The sequence below is a fragment of the Herpailurus yagouaroundi genome, unplaced genomic scaffold (genome assembly GCF_014898765.1).
Source record: "Herpailurus yagouaroundi ecotype Mexico unplaced genomic scaffold, PumYag 182, whole genome shotgun sequence".
Classification (NCBI taxonomy): Eukaryota; Metazoa; Chordata; class Mammalia; order Carnivora; family Felidae; genus Herpailurus; species Herpailurus yagouaroundi.
This window is the reverse complement of record NW_024412413.1, coordinates 3741104-3759696: the sequence shown is the minus strand read 5'-3', so window position 1 is coordinate 3759696 and position 18593 is coordinate 3741104. Positions and strand designations below refer to the sequence as shown.

Sequence of the window (18593 nt, the reverse complement as noted above, 5' to 3'; positions counted from 1 at the left end):
GCTGGCCCTCCATACACAAAGGCAGGCAAGGGCGTGCACCCCACGGCTGGGACTGTGCAGAGGGCACGGCCCGCCTTCCCTCCAAGCCACCCCCTGCAGCCGATCCCCCCCACCCCCAGGGGCCTCAGCCTGGCACGGGAGGAGTTAAGCGGCTGCCGCGGGCACCTTGGCACACGGAGCTGCCCAGAATGTCCGGCTCCCCACCCCCACTGCTTTTCTTCCCTTTTTTTGCCTTTTTCCTTCTTAATTAATCATACGCTGCTGCCCAATTTAAATATGGAAATGCCCAGGCCTGGCGATGCAATTATTCCCCAGGCCAGGCGGGCTGTCCGGCCCTGGGCTGCGGGGAGCATCGTGGCATCGCCTCCTTTCTGGTGTGTGTGAAATTATGTGCACAAAAGGCGTCTCCTTATCTGAGTGTGTGAACTAACTAAATAAATAAGGGCTTTTGTTTGTTTCCCGGCTCCTGCACATGACTGTTTTGACTAAAGCGCCCGTGTTGTCTGTGCCTTTATGGGGCTCCGGAGAGGGGCCGGGGGCGGGGGGCGGCCGCCGGGCATCTGGGCCTCTCCCTCCCCGGGCACCGCCGCGGCCCGCACCCCTCCCCGCACACACCCTCGCCGGAAAGTTCCCCTGCCCGGGCCGGGCTCCCAGGAGGCTGGCACGGTGCCAGGCTCGCCGCCGAGCGCGGGCAGCGGGGTGGGGCGAGCGGAGGCGGCGCCGAGGACGTGGCCGGGCGCCCCGGGCGCGAGCCGGACCGAGGCCCGGAAGGTGAGGGCACCCCCCCCCCTCCGCCCCCGACACACACACTCCCACCCACCCGGGCGGGCGCAGGGTGGGCACGGGGCGGCGGTGGGGGTGGGGGGGGGGCGCCGATCGGACCCGGAGCTGGAGAGCGGGCGGTGGGGGAGGGGAGGGCACAGAGCCGGGCAGTGCCAGGCGGCCGCCCGCCCTCCCTCCGGGCCGGGGCTCCGCGGGGAGGCCGCGCGTGCACGGGGGGCCAGGCGGGCCGTGGCGGTGGCCGGAGGAAGGCTGGCGGGGCGAGGCGGGGCCCGGGGCTGTCAAGGAGAAAAACATCCCAAGGCCTGCAATTTGCTGCCCTCAGCTTTTTTTTTTTTTTTTTTTCCCCTGGCGGGGGGGGGGGAAAAAAAAAAAAAAAAGCAGTGCTTCCTCTGGAGGCGGATGCAAAAAGGATGCAGAATTTTAACCATCTCCTGCACCCGGTCCTTCCTCAGCAGGGTGTCCAGGCCCAGGCCGGGCACCGCCACGTGGACCGAGGGCGGGTGGTGAGGGCACCAGGTGCCCTTCTCTGCCAGACGCTGGAAAGCCCGCATCCTCTCCAGCCCGCATCCCCGTCCAGGAGCTGGGCCCAGGGCAGGGGGTGTGAGGACTGGAGGTCACGGGGCAGGTGGTGGGCCCCCGGCGGGTACAGCTGCCTCTGGTGCCACCGTCCCCTGCCCTTGGTGGCTTGGTGGGCTTTTCTCTGGGTGTCGCATGGCATGCCTCGGCACAGCGCTGGGGGGGTCGTGTCTTGGTTCTCCCTGACTTGGGGCCTTCGGCTGTTCTGGGATCCCCCGGCCTTTCTCGTGACCAATTTCTGTGCTTAAAAAATAATTTGGTAAGTTTTCCGGCGTCTGGCGGGGGCTCCACACACCGTGCATTCAGGGCCGGACGTAAGGAATGAATTCTACGGTGCGGAAGGTGATCTGGTCACCGGAGGGTTAGCCCCGGGTGCGGAAGGAGAGGCCCGTGCCCCTCGCGGGGCTGTGTGGGGAGCGGTCCCAGGAGCTTGGTGGGATGGTCCAGGGAGGCACAGGGCCTAGGGCCCATGAATATGTTTTAACTTTAGTGTCCCTTAAAATCCGGAGAAAAAAATGATTGCAATCATAATGAATAATATAATGATGAATTCAGTCATCTTTATATACCAGTGCAGTCATAACATATAATTTTAATATGTATGGAGCAAGGGGCCGTGAGGCAGAAGCATTTGGGCCCCTGAAAGTCACGATGGGGCCCTAGGCTGGTCAGCCTGCCCCAGGACAAAGGGTCGGGTGTCTGGCTCCTGGGAGGCCTTTGGGGGCCATCTGGGTGCCCTGTGAATCTGGCTTCTCCGAAAGCCAGCCAGGACAGGTTGGCACAGCCAGCTGTGCAGAGGAGCCAGGGCCCTTGTGTGTGTGTGTGTGTGTGTGTGTGTGTGTGTGTGTGTTCCTATGCACACGTATGTGTTTTACAAAGGATTCCCACGCACGTCAGTGTGAAAGACCCGGTTCTGGAGACAGGTGAACCCAAGGCTGAGGTCAGACGTGGCCGTGAGAGCCTGGTGTTCCTGGCCGTGGGGTGAGGGGTTGTGACTCGGCCAGGAGCTATGGTGGCATCCCCCCCCCCACCCCCCCCACCCCCGGCCATTGTCTCCCTGGGAGAGAGGGGATTTGGAAGCCCACTCCCAGCCCAGCCCAGCTCTGTGCAGTAGACACAGAACACGAGCTGCAGACCGGGCCACATGCGTAATTTCACGTGGCTGAACACCCACCTTTTTTAAAAAGTAAAAGCAAACAGATGACATTCCCTTTAATAATACAACTTACTTTATCTAGTATATATTCGAAGGAGTATATTTCAGTGTGTAATTAATACGAAATTATTAATGAGTTTTTGCTTTTTTTTCTTCTATGAAGTCTCTGAAATCCAGAGTGTATGATCCACATACATCTCCATTCAGACGGACTCCCTGACTTTCAGAGGCTTAGTGGTCACATGTGGCACGTGGTGAGGGACTACCGTATCGGGCAGTGCGGGTGTCGCAGGTCCCCAGGCCCACCACCACCCACCTCCGCACCCCAGAGTGGGGGAGACTGGTTTTTCTGCTTCTGTTTTTTTTTTTTTTTTTTTTTTTTTTTGCTGGTGGCCCTTCTTGGCCAGGGTCAAAGACGCTCGTGGTGTCTAAGTCAGGCCCCCAGCATCCCCGAGAGCTGCAAGCTTCCAGGATGAGGGAAGGACTGCTGGGAAGGGTTTCTTCGGCCATGCTCCCAGACGCCAGGGGGACGGTACAAAGGGCTGGCTTCAGGGTACAATAGTGGGGCGGTTAGTCACAGTGCCGGGCAGCGGGCAGGCACACAGAGCTCCCTGTGTCTGTGCCTGGCCGGGCTGGGCCCTGCAGCCCGGTTTCCCCTCTCTGCCTTTTGTTTGCACCCCTCCCTACTCCCCGATTAACCCCCTGCTCCCCGTTGCCTACCTGGCTGCTTGGCTGGGCCATCCTTACTAAGCTCCGGTTTCCATCAGCCACCCTGGCCAGGGGCAGGCTCCTTCTGGAAGGAGAGCTCAGGCCCTGCACGGTTTCATTGGCATCTCTTGGGAGAGGGGCATCGGAAGAGCTCCGACGCTGTGGTTCTGCCGTGTTTGTGTGGTTTTTGCGTGACTTAGAGCAGTTTTTGCGTGAGTTAGATAGCTGTGCGTGCTGGCTCCCTACTTCAAGATCCCGTCAGCATTTGAGAGGGTGCCTTGTGCGAGGGGCTGTGCATTGCCGGAAACAATGAAAAGCCAAAACCGTGAAGAATTAAGGAGTGGCCCCGAAGCGTGTGCCCGCACAGCACATTTCAAGGCGAACAGACTGATATAAATATTTTAATCCTGTGCAGAGATGATGGATAAGATAAAATAAATTAGTCATGTCCCAGCCCTGTCTGGGGACACTTGGAAAGCGGGACTTCGGCTAGCATTCGGTCCTTAGCACTGACAACTAAACTCTCCCTGCTAGCTTGTGATCCTGGCGACCCCGGGATGGAATTAGCTGTTTGTTGTGATTTGACAGTTAAATTATTAACATGTGGGGAAGGTAACTGCCCTGCAAAAGGTATAAAATGCAGTTAGCAGTCTCTCTCTCTCTCTGTCTCTTTTTAATTAAAAATTATCTGTGCAGAAATTCTGCACCCTGGGTTGTCTTTGCTAAAGTAAAGTGGCATGTGTTTTCATTTTAGAAGGCAGGGATGGTTTGCTGTGCCCTGGGTGAGGAGAAGGAAAAGAAAGGGTCTTTTGAAAATGTGCCCATCTACTCCCCGCTTAAAAATTCCAAGCGCCAGACGGTTTCCTTGGAGGAAAGAAGTGTCTCCGATGCATTTATCTTACCTGTTGATTACATGGCATAATTACTTTTCACAAGAATTTAATCCCTGTCCGAAACCGAAGGCGTCTGTGGAATGTGAACGGCCTAGGTGTGCTTGGCCCACAAGAGGTTGACATCTCGGTGTTAACAATCACCGCGTGCCAATCCCGGGCCCAGTCCGCTGTCCGGACGGCACAGGGTCCCCGTGCCGTAGCCCGTCCCGTGACTGCCTTTCGAAGTGATGCAAGACATATGTTCGGCTCACATCATTTTGTTCTGATTTATTTTAAACCCCTTCAGATGATTTTAGCACAAAGAGTGGTATATCTTCCTTGCATTCGGAGAGCCATTGGATTTTCAAGCTGGAGTACGATTTTTTTTTTTTTTTTTAATTTTCTCAAAAATCCAAATTTAGCACTTGCCTTTTAGAGTAGAAAACGGCATGCTGGTTCGTCTCTTAGCTCACCGCGAAAGAGAGATCCTTCAGATCAAATCCGTTTGATTTGTTCATTCGTTCCCACCCATTGTTGTCAAGGGGCTGAAAGTGGCCCACTTTTACAAAATAACATAAGGAAAAAGGCGTGCTCCCACCCAGCCTCATGAGTGCTTGTGGGGTGGACTCCAGCCCCAGAGGAGTCACAGACGCGTCTGGGAGTCGAGATCCTTCCCCGGGGGCGTGTGGCCCTGGGCTCCCACTCATCCTTGCGCAAAAGACAGTCCTCGCCTGGATGAGCACCGCACACCTGGGCCGGCCACTTCTCGGTGCTCCCCGCATCTCTCAAGTGATAAACAGACCCTCTGCAAATACCATTCTTTTAAAACAAACCCGACAAAATCTTCCCTAATTGCAGTTCTGCCCTGGACCACCTCCAGAAATGGAGGAAGAAAAAAAAAAAAATTGGACTAACGGGAAATACAGTCGATCCCCGGGGAAAACGGTTCGCCTGCAGGAAGGTGCCCAGACCAGGTGTGGAAGCCGCTGTGGACACCTTGGGAGACTCAAAGGCTCAGCTCCAGTCCTGGGGCTCTTCGCTTCTCTGAGCCTGCTCCCCAGATTTAAAACGGGAAGCGCAGTGTCCACCCGTGCCCCGTGTCAAGGGCTGTTGCAGAAATACTCCCACGGCAGAGCCAGTATCTGCACGGCCAAGCTGCTGCCCGGTTTCATTTTCTATTTGCGAGTGTTTTTCCAAAGGGTGAAGTGCTAGAAACACGTGAATGGCCATTATCATCGTAGTAACTTGTCCGGCAACATCCGACTCTTACTGTTTACGTTACACTCGTAAATACTTAGCAGTCATTCACTCCATTCTTCCAATGAAGTCTGTCTACCTGACTTACAAGGAGTGTCATCTGATCAGTAACATGATCCTTTTCTGCGGATGAAAGCAATTGACACTCATTGGAGAAAATTTGGATAGTACAGAAAAACGCGTGTAAGGGAAAACTTGTTCATCCCGGACTCCACCAAAGCCCTGCTCATGCTTCCAGGATGTCCTTCCAGGCTTGGATTAACCCCATGACTTCGGTGCTGGGCCCTCCTGCCCTCTGTATTCTCGTTCTTCAGGGCCAGCTCCTTCTTCGCCCATAAGCCGCCTCCTTCAAGCAGGCCCCGCCAGGCCCTGGTGTTCTGGAGAGGACCTCGGGCTCCACGGCACCCAGCCTTCTTCCCCCCATGCTCCGCGAACCATGTCAGGGCAGGCCAGACAAACCGCCACTGCGGCCCCATGGCAGAGCCCCGGCTGACTCAGGGCGTTGGAGGAAAGGGGAGAGTGGCACAAAACACAGCCCCTTGCGAGGCCCGAGCCTTCTCCTCCGGGCAGGACAGGGCAAGGGGGCGGCAGGGCAGCAGGCACCTGGCAGCTTGGTGGAAGGGGTGAAAAGCGGGCCTGAGGTCCGGATTCTTGGCAAAGAGAGCTGCGTGAGCCAAATTACTTCTTAGACACGCAAAGTTTCGTCAGAACCGTTGAGATAATGTTTCCAAGGTGTTCAGCTTTACGGTCCTGACTTAAACCCACCGCGAGGCTGGGGGTTCATGCCGAGTGGCTCGGTAGGGCAGAAATAGGCCAGCCTGCAGCGCGAGGGCACAATTCGCAAACACCGTGTTGGAATCAGGTACGTGCCTCGGCTGGTCTCGCAGATCCGTCAGGCCTCTGGAGGGGGGACAGACTGATTCCCAACCAAATTGCTTTCTGGAGCAACTGTGATCTGGAGGGCATTCTAGAATTTCCAACTTCGTTTCTTTTTTTTTTTTTAATTTTTTTTTTTTAATGTTTATCTTTATTTTTGAGAGAGACACAGACAGAATGCGAGGGGGTTAGGGGCAGAGAGCGAGGGGGACACAGAATCCGAAGCAGGCTCCAGGCTCCGAGCTGTCGGCACGGAGCCCGACGTGGGGCTTGAACTCACGAGCTGTGAGATCAAGACCTGAGCCGAAGTTGGACACTCAACCGACTGAGCCACCCAGGCGCCGCTCTAAGTTCATTTCTGATAGGATAGATGGAGTCTAACCCCCCCTTAGAATAATGTACTTTTTCAGCCGCCTAAGATCAGACCGTTAGAGATTTATTAGTAACCCACATTGCAGACAGCCTGCACAGGCAAGGCCATCGGGGGTAGTGTGAGTTACAGCAGAGAAATATTAGCAAGAACTAAAATTTGGAATAACAGGGACCCGTGGGGTGAATTATCACTTAACACAACAATGCAATAGTGTGTCCCTGTTAAAATGCTGTTGACAAAGAGTTTGCAGCCGCGCGGGGAGGACTTGGGGACGACAATGGATACAACATTTCACAAGCAGTAAATATATATGTAAATTATGTAATTGTACGCACATGTTTACTGTTGGGAAGGGAATATAATAGACTATTATTTCTGGATAGTAGCACAGAGGTGAATCCTCCTTTCTCCATGTGCCTTATACTTGAATTATTGATATTTTAGGCTTACTGCTTACATGATGTCTCTCTTAAATTTCTATCTTTAAATTACTCAGACTTCGGACTTTGCTGTCCCTTCTCGAAACACGTGGTATTTTTATGAGCAGAAAAAAAATAATTTTTAAAGGCGTGTGAGTCGAAACAGAGACAAACGGCAAATTTTCCTTCAGTGGTTGTGGATAGATGGCACGTAGCAGAAATATTCGTTAGGCCAACAACTATGTATGTAAGTAAGTATTATTCGTTTCTTATAAAAGACCTACACCTTGATAGCTTATTAATCAAACACTCCATGGGCCCGGTAACCAAATTTGCCCAACCAGGGCATAAACATCTCAGTTAAGATTTTGCGTGAACTTGAGGAGAAATATTTTTGTGCCCTTAGTCATAGCGTTAGGAAGGAAAAAAAGGCATTCTTGTTCTTCTTGGATACTTTCTTGGATGAGCAGCCACCATAGTTACACCCTGCGCTCCGTCTGCTTCTGCTGCTGGGTGTTTAAGGGCCATTTAAAAGGTTCTTCAAGTTCTTATCTGGAGGAACACAGAGATCTTGGATTCATAATGTCAGATCATAAACTGTGGACTTTGGGTGGAAATCTTAGTGGTTTATTTATGTTTGCTCGCCTTCTTTGAAAAAAGAAACAAAACAACGTTCTTCCCCCCCCCTACCCCCCCCCCCCCCCCAGCTGCACTTTGCAGGACTTCCATATCTCAAAATATTCTCCTGTGGCCTTATAAGTCACCTGCTGACTCACAGCTGGAGACGCACGGGAGCATCTCTTGCGTCAAGACACGAGGCGGGAAATTTCTTTTTGAACCGTAATGCTGCAGGATTTTGTGATGCGGGAAAAGGCCGTCCACGTTTCCATCTAAACTACCTTAGCCTTCGAGCAAGTGTCATTTTTCTTCCCTGTAAAATGAATTCCCAGGAGCAGCCGCGTTGGGTAGGCGAAAATCTTTAAAACGCAGGGGTCCGGGAAGGAACGCAGTGCCTCCCACCCCCCACCCCCCACCGGCTCAAAAGGCCCGAGTGACCCTGCGCGGCCCGCCACGGGGCGCAGGTGAGCCGAGACCCGCGGGGACCCACCGGGGACCCGCGGGCCGTCCGCACAGTCCCCCCCCCCCCCCCCCCCCCGGCCGCCCCTCCGCCCGCGCTCCTGCTCCCCCCGGCCCCCCGTCAGGGCCTGGCTGGCGCGGCCTCAGTTTCCCCGGCTGTCTCCGCGGGCTGGGGCGGAGGCCAGGCCGGCGGCGACCCGGGGCGCCGGCGGGAAGGGGGTCTGCACGCGGTAGGCCCGGCTGGGAGGTCCCGCCGGCCTCCGGGGCGCGACCCTCTAATCCGCTTTAGTCAATATATTGTGCGCTTTTCCTTCGGCAAAGTAAACAGGGCGGGCGAACAAAGCGGCGGCCGCCCGGCCCGCGACTCCCTGACCCCGGGGTCGCGCCCTTTGTTCGCCCTCAATGGGGCCAACCCACCGCCCGCCGCGGCTAATTGGGGCGCGTGCCGCCGCCAAGGCTGCCGCCGCGGACCCCAGACACCGGCGCCTGCTAGGGCCTGGACCCGGACCCCGACCCGGACCCCGACCCCAGACCTCGCACCCCCCGCGCGGACCCGGACCCGGGGCCCCGGCTCGCCTTAGAACTCGGACCCGCACCCGGACGCAGACTGAGACCCCCGCCCCCGGACCCCGGCAGGGCTCAGGACTCGGACTCGGACTCGGACTCGGACCCGGGACCCCTGCTCGGATCCCGATCTCTGCCCCACGCAGACTCCAGACCTCGGTTCGGACCCCGGCCCGCGCGCCCTGCCCCGCTGAGGGCCCGATCCCCGGCCTAGGTCGACCCGGTCGCAGGCTGGGACCTCAGCCTCCGCTCTCCGAGGGGTGTAGACCGCAGACCCCAGACCCGCTGCAGACCCGGCCCCGCGCCGACCCCGCCCGCCTCCCTGTGTCGCGAGCCCGGGGGCTGCCAGGAGGAGGCGCTCGCAGGCCTCCTCGCCGCCAGAGCAGGTGCGGACGCAGTCGTGTCCCCCTACCCAGCCCCGACCCGCTGCAGGAGACTAGCCGCGGGCGGCCGATGCGCCTGGTCCGCGAGCAGACCCTAGACCGCCACCGCAGCGACGTGGGTGCCCGTCCCCCTGGGAGAAGAGCCCCGGGACCCCAACAGAAGCCACCTCTATGCAGCGCCCTTTAGGTACGGCGGAGGTGCGGAGAGGAGAGGAGAGCCTTACTGTGACTTGTCTTTTCTTTCTCTGCTCTTTATTTCTGCTGGGAATCAGGCAGATAGGAAAGAAAAGGAGACCCGTGAAGCAGAATTCTGAGTCCCAGTGAGGGCAAGCTGGAACCTTTAGACCCTTTGCCCACCAGGCTTCACCACCTTGCCGGAGTCTGGGGGTAGTTCTAGGTAAGACTGGGGTCACAGAGGTATTAGGAAGGCAGTTGATGCTAAGGTCAGGCCTCGATCATTCCATGGCCTCTGTGTGCTTTGTTTTTCCCTCACATTCAGGACAAGGTTATAATTTTTATCCCCCAAAGCTTTGGAGACTTAGCTCCTTGCAACTTTTTTTTTTTTTTAAGATTTTTCTTAATTTTTTTTTTTTTAAGCACTTTCTCTTGTAATTAAGGTGCAGAAAGGAAACAGGAGAAAGGAGTCTTAGAAGGCTTTGCGTTTGGAGAGGAGCATCAGGGTGTCTTCTAGTTCTCGGTCAGGTCAGGCCAGGCCCTCACACCGCCCTCCTCATTTATTTCATAGCTGCATTCACCTGGCTTTGTTCTGGAGGCCCTTTTGAATGTTGGGTTTGTTTCTGAGCTTGTCAGGTTTGGGGGTGGAATATTCGAGCTTGGAGTTTGGCTTCGGGAAGGTTCGGAGTTGTGGCTTGCTGTCGTGAAGCTGGAGCCCAGGTGGGGGGTCCCGCATGTGAGCGAGCTGGTGGGGAGGTGGGTGCTTCGGTACATTTCTGTGTATGGCTCAGATCTCAGCTGCAAAGGGAAACCCTCTGGAGGCATGCTGTGCTGCCCTCACCTTCCCCAGGACTGTTTCCTGAAGAGCCCAGGTCTGTCTTTCTACATCCCTTCCTCTTTGTCGGTCCCCCATTGCCGCAGCAACTACCTGTCCTTTCTCTTTTCCGAGGCGCCGTAACACCATCAGGTCAGCCTACATGTGCCCCTGCAGAATGCTGATGTGTGGGCCCAGGCCCCTGGCCACCGCTCCAGGAGAGAACTGCCCCAGAGAGGCTCTCTGCAGGCAGCCAGTCGTCAGTGGTCCTTGCCAGTGTGAGACTTGGAGCTTCCCCCCACCTCCCCCACCTGCTTGGCCATTTATATTGAAACGACTTTCAGTGGGCTGCCAGGTTCACAGAGGGCTGAAGGCGGGAGAAGGCTCAGGTGGGGCTCAGAGCCACCCACCCTGGCTGCTTGGCTGGGGAGACCCTGCTCCCGGGGTGCTGCGCACGCCCTGGCAGGAGGGGTGGTGGACAGAGGGCATTGCAACCCCCCGGCTCTGGCGAGGCTGCTTTGTCACGAGGACTCTGGCCGGCCCAGCCGCGAGCTCGTGGCTGTGATTTTACACCGGAGGTAGACGCATCCCAGCCCAGATTTGAGGGCGAGATCAGGATGCACCTGGCTGGGAAGGGTGGACGCCTTAGATGACCGAATCTGGCCGCAGGGGTGGGGGATCGCCAAAGCTGGCCCGCTTAAGGCAGGTCTGGGACCCAGATTTCAATGGGGCTCTGTTTTTCCTGGGAACGGTTCTTACCTATAAAATAAGCCTATGTGTGTATGAGTAGGAAGCGGTGGGTGGTGATGTTTTTAAAAAAAGAGAGAGAGAAAGAAAGCCAAAATAACAAAGTGGTGTGTGTTGGTCCCGGGTCTGTGCGGTATTAGGCCAAGTCACTGTTCCGTCCACTTGGGCCTCAGTTTCCCTGGCCTTTAGGGAGGCGTGATCATTCTTATTCTGTCTTCCTCTTGGGTCGTGAGGATCCCATGAGCCTGAGGTGGGTGAGAACGCTGTAAATTATGAAGCACTTGCTGTAGGTACTTGAGAATCTGTCCTTATTACCTTAGGAAAAACCCTGTACTATAGGCTGCTGTTTTATGATCGAAACTCCCGGGGACCCTGCGGTACCTGGCGCAGACCGAATGCTCTGGGTGTTTTTGGTGACTTGAGCTGTATCCAAACCCGCTGCCTTAGCTGTAAGAAGGATGCGGGCCAAGCCTGGGGAGAAATTGGGCAAGATAAAGAACATCCTTGTCCCCTAAGGTCTCTGGACCTGACGCCAAGATGGCCCCCAATTTGGGGGATTGGACGTGACGGTTCCAGAGACCCTCTTCCTTCTGGCACATACGCCTGAGAACCTTGAATGTTTATCCCAGAGTCCGAGCCCAGACTCTTGTCTGCGGCCACGCCTGGCCTGGTTAGGGTAAGGGTCTGTGGGGCCCAAACCCCTGGCCCAGCCCGCTTCTCCCTGAAGAACCCAGCTCACGTGGCTCCCGGAGCTGCTGGTGCAGAGAGCACACGTCGACGCTGGCCCCCAACACCGGCCTTGCCGCGTTTGTCCTGGTGACAAAGAATGAGGTCAGCTTGGTTTGCCATCCACAAATCACGATTTTTTTATTCCAAGGAGAGACTGTCTGTATGTGAGATCAGTCCTTGTCGTCTACAGCAGGTTGTGTTTTCACTGGCTTTGGGTGTTTGCACGTGTGTCATAAGAAGGGAAGTGACCCCCAAGAGAATTCGGGTAGGGCCTGCCCTTTGCCTGGTTTAGGGGCGTCCCTGCTGGACCTCAGATCAGCTCCAAGCCGTAGGGCGGCAAAACTCTTCTTCCTATATACATACACACACACACAGACACACACACACACACACACACACACACACACACACACAGGCAAGTGCGTGCACATGCGCACACACATGTATCCCAGGATATCCTCGTGTTGTTAACATTTAATGTTCTAATTTTAAATTTCGAGGCACCAACTGACTGTCTTAAGAGTCTCATTCAGCCTGTCTGCCTTGGAGCGATTTTATTTACAAGCCTTTGCATGGTGTCAAAGGGCTCTGTGTTTCTTGCAGACCGTGTTCGGGTGGTTGAGTGTTTTGGTTTTCGGCCACAGCTGGTTAGTTTTTCCGAATCTGTAGATCCAGGTGTGCGTTGCGAAGTTTTCTTTTTTTCCCCGGCGAGAGAAGTTTCCCGGTGAGCTTTGGAGCCCTCCTAGAAGTTTCCGGCATTCTACGTGTGAGAGTAGAATGCCAGTTTCGGGGCTGTCAGTGTGCGGGCAGGAGGCGGCAGTCACTCCTCCTAGACAAGAAGACGCAGAAGGGGCCACTTTGGAAGCAGGATCCCGCAGCATGTTTAGAAGGCAGAGTCGAAAAACTGGTCAATGGAAAGAAATTAGCAAAGGCGCGAGCCTTTGATGGTGGTTAAAAAAAAACACTGCCTGGGAGCATCGTGGGGAACCAAGCCTGTGTGCACCTCTCCTTATTTTGAAAGAAATTCTTACAATATATGTTCCTCATGTGAAAATTACATGGACTCTTATTTTCAAGATTAATGCCACCGTTACCTGATTGCCTACATTACTACTTTCTTTTCTTTAAGAAAAATGAAGTTCATGTCCTTTTAATATTAGGAGTGACACCAAACGTTGCTCTACAAATAGCCAGAAACAAAACAGGACAAAAGCGTCGGCCTTCTTTTTTTTTTTTTTTTTCCTTCTTCAGTATTTTTCTTTGCAGCCATTAAGTATGATCTTGTCCTGCAGTGATAAATTTAGCTAAAACATTACTTTTCGTAGAAAGGGCATCTGTGAAAAATCCAGCCTTAACTTTGTCTTTGTGTTAACCACATCTAAAAGCTACGTTATTTAGACACGGAAAAAGAAAAAAAAAAAAAAAAAGAGGCTGTCCTTCTATGTAAAGCAAATTACTCGCCCGTGTTGTGTGAAATCAGATTTTAAGAAAATAAAATGGGAGTATTTTGACAAGACCACTGTGGTCAAATTTCCAACAACTTGAAATTGTCACCTCAAAAACCCCTCATTCTGTACGTGATCACTTTGTAGGTAGCTTGCTTGGGTTCTGCTGCAACAATATTTTAAAGAACGGACCTGTGAAATCTTCGTTTTAAAAAACATGCCTGCTGTCCTTTGCAATGTAACAATGAACCTTTTGAGTTCTAACTCAGGATTTATTTCTTTTCTTTCCTTTTTCTTTATTCTAAGGGCTTATAATTTACCTAGCTCACTGAGGAACTGTATGGCTAAGAAATGGTCCTAAAGTTTTCATTTCAGCTGGGGCTGGGGGAGAAAAAAACTCAACTGACTTTCAGCATTATTTTAGAAAATTAAAAAAAACCCACAAAAACGTTTGACAGTTTTTAGTTTAACATTGCTTTACTTTTTTAATAGCTCAAATCTGCTTAGATGTGGTTCAAAAAGAATATATAGTCATTGAAATAGTCAGCGACTGTTTCCGGCTCCGGATACAGGACCGATAAGGTGCAAAAACATTTCAAATAAATCAAGGCTTCCAACTGAGAAACGAAGGCATTCTTCGGCTATTTGGGGAGAGAAGTTCTTTTCAGATTTTCTGATGTCTTTTCATTTTTGTGCGAGTAGGTAACTTTGTCTGCTGGCAACTGTTAAAATTACAAATTCCAATCCATCTTTAATTGCTAACACAAATTTGATACACGTGGCATCCTAAATTCTTCAGGAAAATGTTAATTTCCCAATTGATGATGATTCCATTTTAGGAATTGCAGAATTGAGCGACGAAATTCAGAACCCACGTCTCATGGAGAGTTAATTTTGATTTCTAAAGACTTTAGTCTGTTCTGTGCTTTTTCTAATCCCTTATACGATGCTGAGAACCTAGCTTTACCATTTGGTGTATATGTGTGTAACCAGGAGTACTGGCCTGTCATCCTGAATTCATTTTTCCTGACTTACTCAAAGTAGTCACTCGGACTACTTCAGAGTGAAAAAGATGAATTGTAATTTTTCATCTGCCAGGAGAAATTTTTTTTTAATGTTTATTTATGTATTTTGAGGGAGAGAGAGAGAGCAGTGGAGGGGCAGAGAGAGAGGGAACGAGAGAGAAGCCCAAGCAGGCTCTGCGCTGAAGGCCCATACAGGTCTCGATCTTACGAACCGTTGGAGATCATGACCCGAGCCGAAATCAAGAGTGAGTCAGACGCTTAACTGACTGAGCCACCCAGGTGCCCTCTCTGTAAGGGGGAATTGTGGTTACCAGCCTGTGTGTATTATATACGGTATATTCACTACGCGTGTGTGCGCAACCGAGCACATATTTATTGCAGCCTTCTGGAATGGTCTACCAGCATGCTCGGTGTTTGGTGGGGGAGAGGGCTGCTAATGTGGAGTTTTGCCCCCTGCTTTGTTTCTCAAACATGCTTGTCCTGTGGCCAGAGTTTTATTTCGGTTGCTAGTGAACGAATGCCAAGTTGAACATGAAATGGGGTGAACTAAAGCAAAAGATTTTGAAAATGGTTCATGATGCTTGGAAGGAAGGAATCCTTTCTGTGTGGACGCTTGCTCACATTCCTTCCCCGGCCCGAGAGCCTAACTCAATTATCTTTTACTCGTTTTACCTGCACCTACACCAGCAGGCTTCTTTCTCCCCTCTCCTCTTCCTCGGCTGTCTCTGTAGGGAAAAACACCAAGGGCTTTCCCAAGGCAAATTGATGCCGGCGGGTTAGTGTGCAAAAGTAGGGGTACGCGCAACCACAAAACAGGCAGAGCGAAACGGAATCCCAAACCGGCAAACTACTTTGAGACAAAAGCAAACGAACGAAACGAAACGAAACAAACAACCAAAAAAAGAAAAAAAGAAAAAAAAGAAAGAGAACAGAACAGAAAAAAGAAAAGAAAAAAATCATAAGCCTGCTTTGCCTTTATACACAGCACCCAAAGCTTCTTAGCAGCTCCTCAAAAGGGCACATTGTCTGGGATGACTAAAGAAGGGGTATCTAACCCAGGAGCCGCCGCGCTCTCACAATCTCAAGCTGATTGGGCAGCTTTGAAAGCATGGTTCTTCTCGAGTGTGCGAAGTTGACTGTTCAAAACCCAAGTGAAAATGTAAGTTTTCACTCACACGCATCCTGCTTGCTTTTAATGAGATTAAACGCATCTGTTTACTAAGTCCTTGGAATGTCTTGTACACCGAATTTTTTTTTGAACTATTAGAAGTCACCGCGTAGGGAAAAGGGACAGTAAACTGGAGGGCCCGCGGCCTTCTGGGCTGTTCTGAGGCCGGACGCTGGGCCGGGGACACGGGCTCGGAGGCAGAGCAGGAAGTCACTAGCTGCATTCCCATTAGGCAGATCTTGGGAGAAATCAGGAAAAAATAACTGTATAAGGCCGATACTATAAACATCCTGGTATATCGAGAGCCTTCCTATGACTTATTTTTTTCAACATCTGACCTTAGGCACGGTGTGGCTCACAGACCCAGACCAAGTTCTTTCTCCAGGAAGCCTGTCCATCATAATAACACTCACCAACAAAGTAAATGTTCCAGGTTTCTGTTTTGAGAATTTGAGCACGCTTGTTAATATTATTTGCTCTGAATAACGTAATAGGATAGCAAGTTGGGAAAAGACTTTAAAAAACCAACCTGAATAGTAAGTAGCCAGTGGAATTACCTGAAAGCTATTATTTTCCTTGAATAAAGCAGAATTTGATTTCTGAATTTGTAACCAAATTATATGTAAATCCTTGCCAAGTATAGAGAGGATTAAAAAAAAAAAAAAGCGCGTGTTCTCAAATACGGTTCTGACTCACCCGATTTCTTGTTTTACCAAATAAAAATTAGGAGGGGGCGGAACACAGCATCAAATTAACTTATTAATGTGTGTGAGAGCAAGAAAAAAAAATCAGCTAATAAAAAGGTTAGCAACTCGGGTGTGATTATACAATGATTTCAGGTGAAAATTACAAAGTTAATATGCTGGCATTCAGTCACTGCCTTCCGTAATGATACCGTTGTCAAAGTTGTATTTGTGCCAAAGGAACAAAAGTTGTAAGTAGCATAATGTAAGATAATCTCTTTTTCTCTGTGGCTTTTTAAATTCAACATTTTAATCCACCAACGGAATCACAAAACATGTATCACATTAGTTATAATATTTATAGTGTTTAGGAAAGTGATTATCAATAGATTAGAGTGCAGTTGTTGGAGTGCAGTGTGTGTTTCTGTGTGCGTGTGAGAACGTTATCACAGAGGTATACACATCTCTAGAGTTAGCACTTGGGGAACGGTTTTATGTGAAAATAGTAACCATATATTTATTTTCAAAATCCCCGTTCAGTAGTTACCGAGCTTGCTCGTTATTTTGGAAAAACAAGGTTTGGTATGAAAAGGGCCCGAGACTTAGTGCATTTAGATCTCTGCATTCAGCCAGTCTCGAAAAGTATTGTTGTTCTGGAGTCCCCAAAGTTGCTAAGCCACAGAATGTCTGGATGGGTTTTTTTTTTTTTTTTTTTTTTTAAAACCGTTGAACCATGCAGTAGAGATGGGGGGCTGGGGGGGCGTGTATAATGGCAAGCGGTGCTTGGATTCTTCCTCGGTGTGGCCGCAGCAGCGGGGGGAGGTGATAGAGGGTTCTGGGTGGCTCTTTGGGACTGCTTTGCACATACTCAGTTTGTAGGACGTGCTCTCTTACCCCACAGGCCTAGTCAGGGCTGGGAGCTGTAACAGGGAAGAAGATTATAAAGGACGGGTGCTAGACAAGAGACGTAGTTCTGCCGTATTGCTAGAATACAGACACAGCATTCCTAAGCCTGGAGCTGCTACGAGGGCGTCCTTTACTGAGGAAGGAGGGGCACAGAATTCCTGGGCACCCAGCTTGGGACGCCACGGTCCTTGAGGCTGGGAGGGCCACCCTGGACCTTCCTCGGGGAAAGAGTGAAACCCACCCCATTGTGAAGTCACCCGGCTTGGGCTGTCTCTGCTCTGCTGTGAAAAGTGAAAGTTGGTCAGCATTTCAATGAAAAGAGTCACCGGAAAACATTTCTACTCCATTTTCTAAAACTCAATTTTCTCAGAGAAATAAGAAAAACTGCCTCTAAAAAGAGGCCACGGTAAGAGTCTAACACCCAGGAAAGCAATTTGGGAAGATTCCTTAGTATATCCTGACCTTTTTCCCTCCCCGTGAAACCATGTATCTCACAGGTGGGTGTCCAGCCACAGCTCAAGGCCAAGGTCATAGGGGCCTAGAGAGCTGGGGGGGGGGGGGGGTCCCCCCCCAACCCAGGCCCCAGCCCAGCCCTGCCTCGAGCGGCCAGTTTCCTCTTTCTGGGCAGTCCAATCCAATATAGAATGGAGTTTCCTGGGAAGCAAAGGCACACGAGGAACTTTTGAATGTACCAATGGCATAAAAAGTATATATATTTTTATGACAACGAGCAAATTTCAATTGGTTGACAGAAATGGCGAGATGTGACGTCAAGGGACACTGGTTAGAATGCCAAGGCCGGCTGGGGAGGGGGGGGCGCTGGGGGGAGACAGGCACAGAGAGACATTGGGATGGGGCCCAGGAGACCTTGTTCCCCTCGGGCCCCCGTCGCGGGCGTCCTGGGACAGCCAGGTCCATCTGGCTCTGAGAGAGGGCATGCCTGGACAGGGAGAGGGGGTCCGAGCATAGTGACCCGGTGTCGTCCCCGAGCGACGGAGGCCCAGGTCGGCCTCTCTGCGGGGAAACCACTCAGGCGCCCCCGCGGAGCCGGCGGTTCAAGCTGCTGAGGCCTCCTTGGCATTATAACCAGTGTCCGGGCCCTGGAGCCCTGCCTGTCGCGACCCCCGGAAGGGGGCGCGGGAGGGAACCGCGCGGCCCCGGGGTGTTGCAGTGTAGTCGTCGGTCTCGGAGAGAGCAAAGCTGCGGCCTAGAACTTCTCTCCGCAGCTCCTACGCTCCGGGCCAGGGGAGCAGGAAGTTGTTTCTGCGGGGAAGGAAGACAGCGAGCTCGGAGCTGGGCAGCGGCTCTGGGCACGGGGCCCCGCCATCCCACGCCTTCCCGGCACCGTGAGGGCACCCCCTTCCGCCAGGCACCTTGCACACCCCCTCCATCTCTGGGCTCAGTGCGCTACCCCTCTCCACTTCACCAGATCCCGTGCAGCGCCCCCCCCCCCCCCACCACCTGGCACCGCGCCCCTCCCTCCGCCGGACCCGCGCCGTCCGGAAAGCCGCGGCGGGGTCGCCCTGGTGCGCGCCCTGCACCGGGGGAAGCCCGCCGCCGTGGACCCCGAGCCCTGTCCCGGGACCTCGTCTAGAGCTCCGTGGCACACGCTGGCCCCTGCAGTGCCGAGTCCGGCGACCCTAGCCGCTCTCCGCGGCGCGCACGGGTCTGCGCGCAGGCCAGAGACCGTCGGTCCGCCCGGGGTCCCCGAGTCGGGCCCGAGCCTGCGCGCGCGCCCCGCTGCCCGCAATCATGGCAGCCGGAGCCTCGGAACGCAGCCGCCGAGCGCGTTCCGGCAGCCGCCTCGGTGCCAGGGCGGCGGGGCGAGCTGGGGCCAGGGCTCGCGCCTGCCCGCCCC

At 53.0% G+C, this 18593-nt stretch overlaps 1 protein-coding gene and 1 long non-coding RNA gene across 4 annotated transcripts in view; one reads left to right on the top strand and one right to left on the bottom strand.

The window, feature by feature from the left end:
• Nucleotides 1-18593, top strand: part of LOC121040169 (collagen alpha-1(I) chain) — a 72419-nt gene that overhangs the window by 5615 nt on the left and 48211 nt on the right. For 2 of the 3 annotated variants that reach the window (XR_005795161.1, XM_040490553.1), the window contains exon 1: nt 704-771. The exons of the other annotated variant lie outside the window; for it this stretch is intronic. The gene's annotated coding sequence lies outside the window, so the exon portion shown is untranslated. Of the gene's footprint in view, nt 1-703; nt 772-18593 lie in introns of those variants that run through there. 3 annotated transcript variants of the gene reach the window in all.
• On the bottom strand, nt 12211-18188 carry LOC121040172 (uncharacterized). The gene is made up of 2 exons (XR_005795162.1): nt 15154-18188; nt 12211-12337 (listed from the first exon to the last, which is right to left on the bottom strand). It is a non-coding gene; the product is annotated as an uncharacterized LOC121040172 (long non-coding RNA).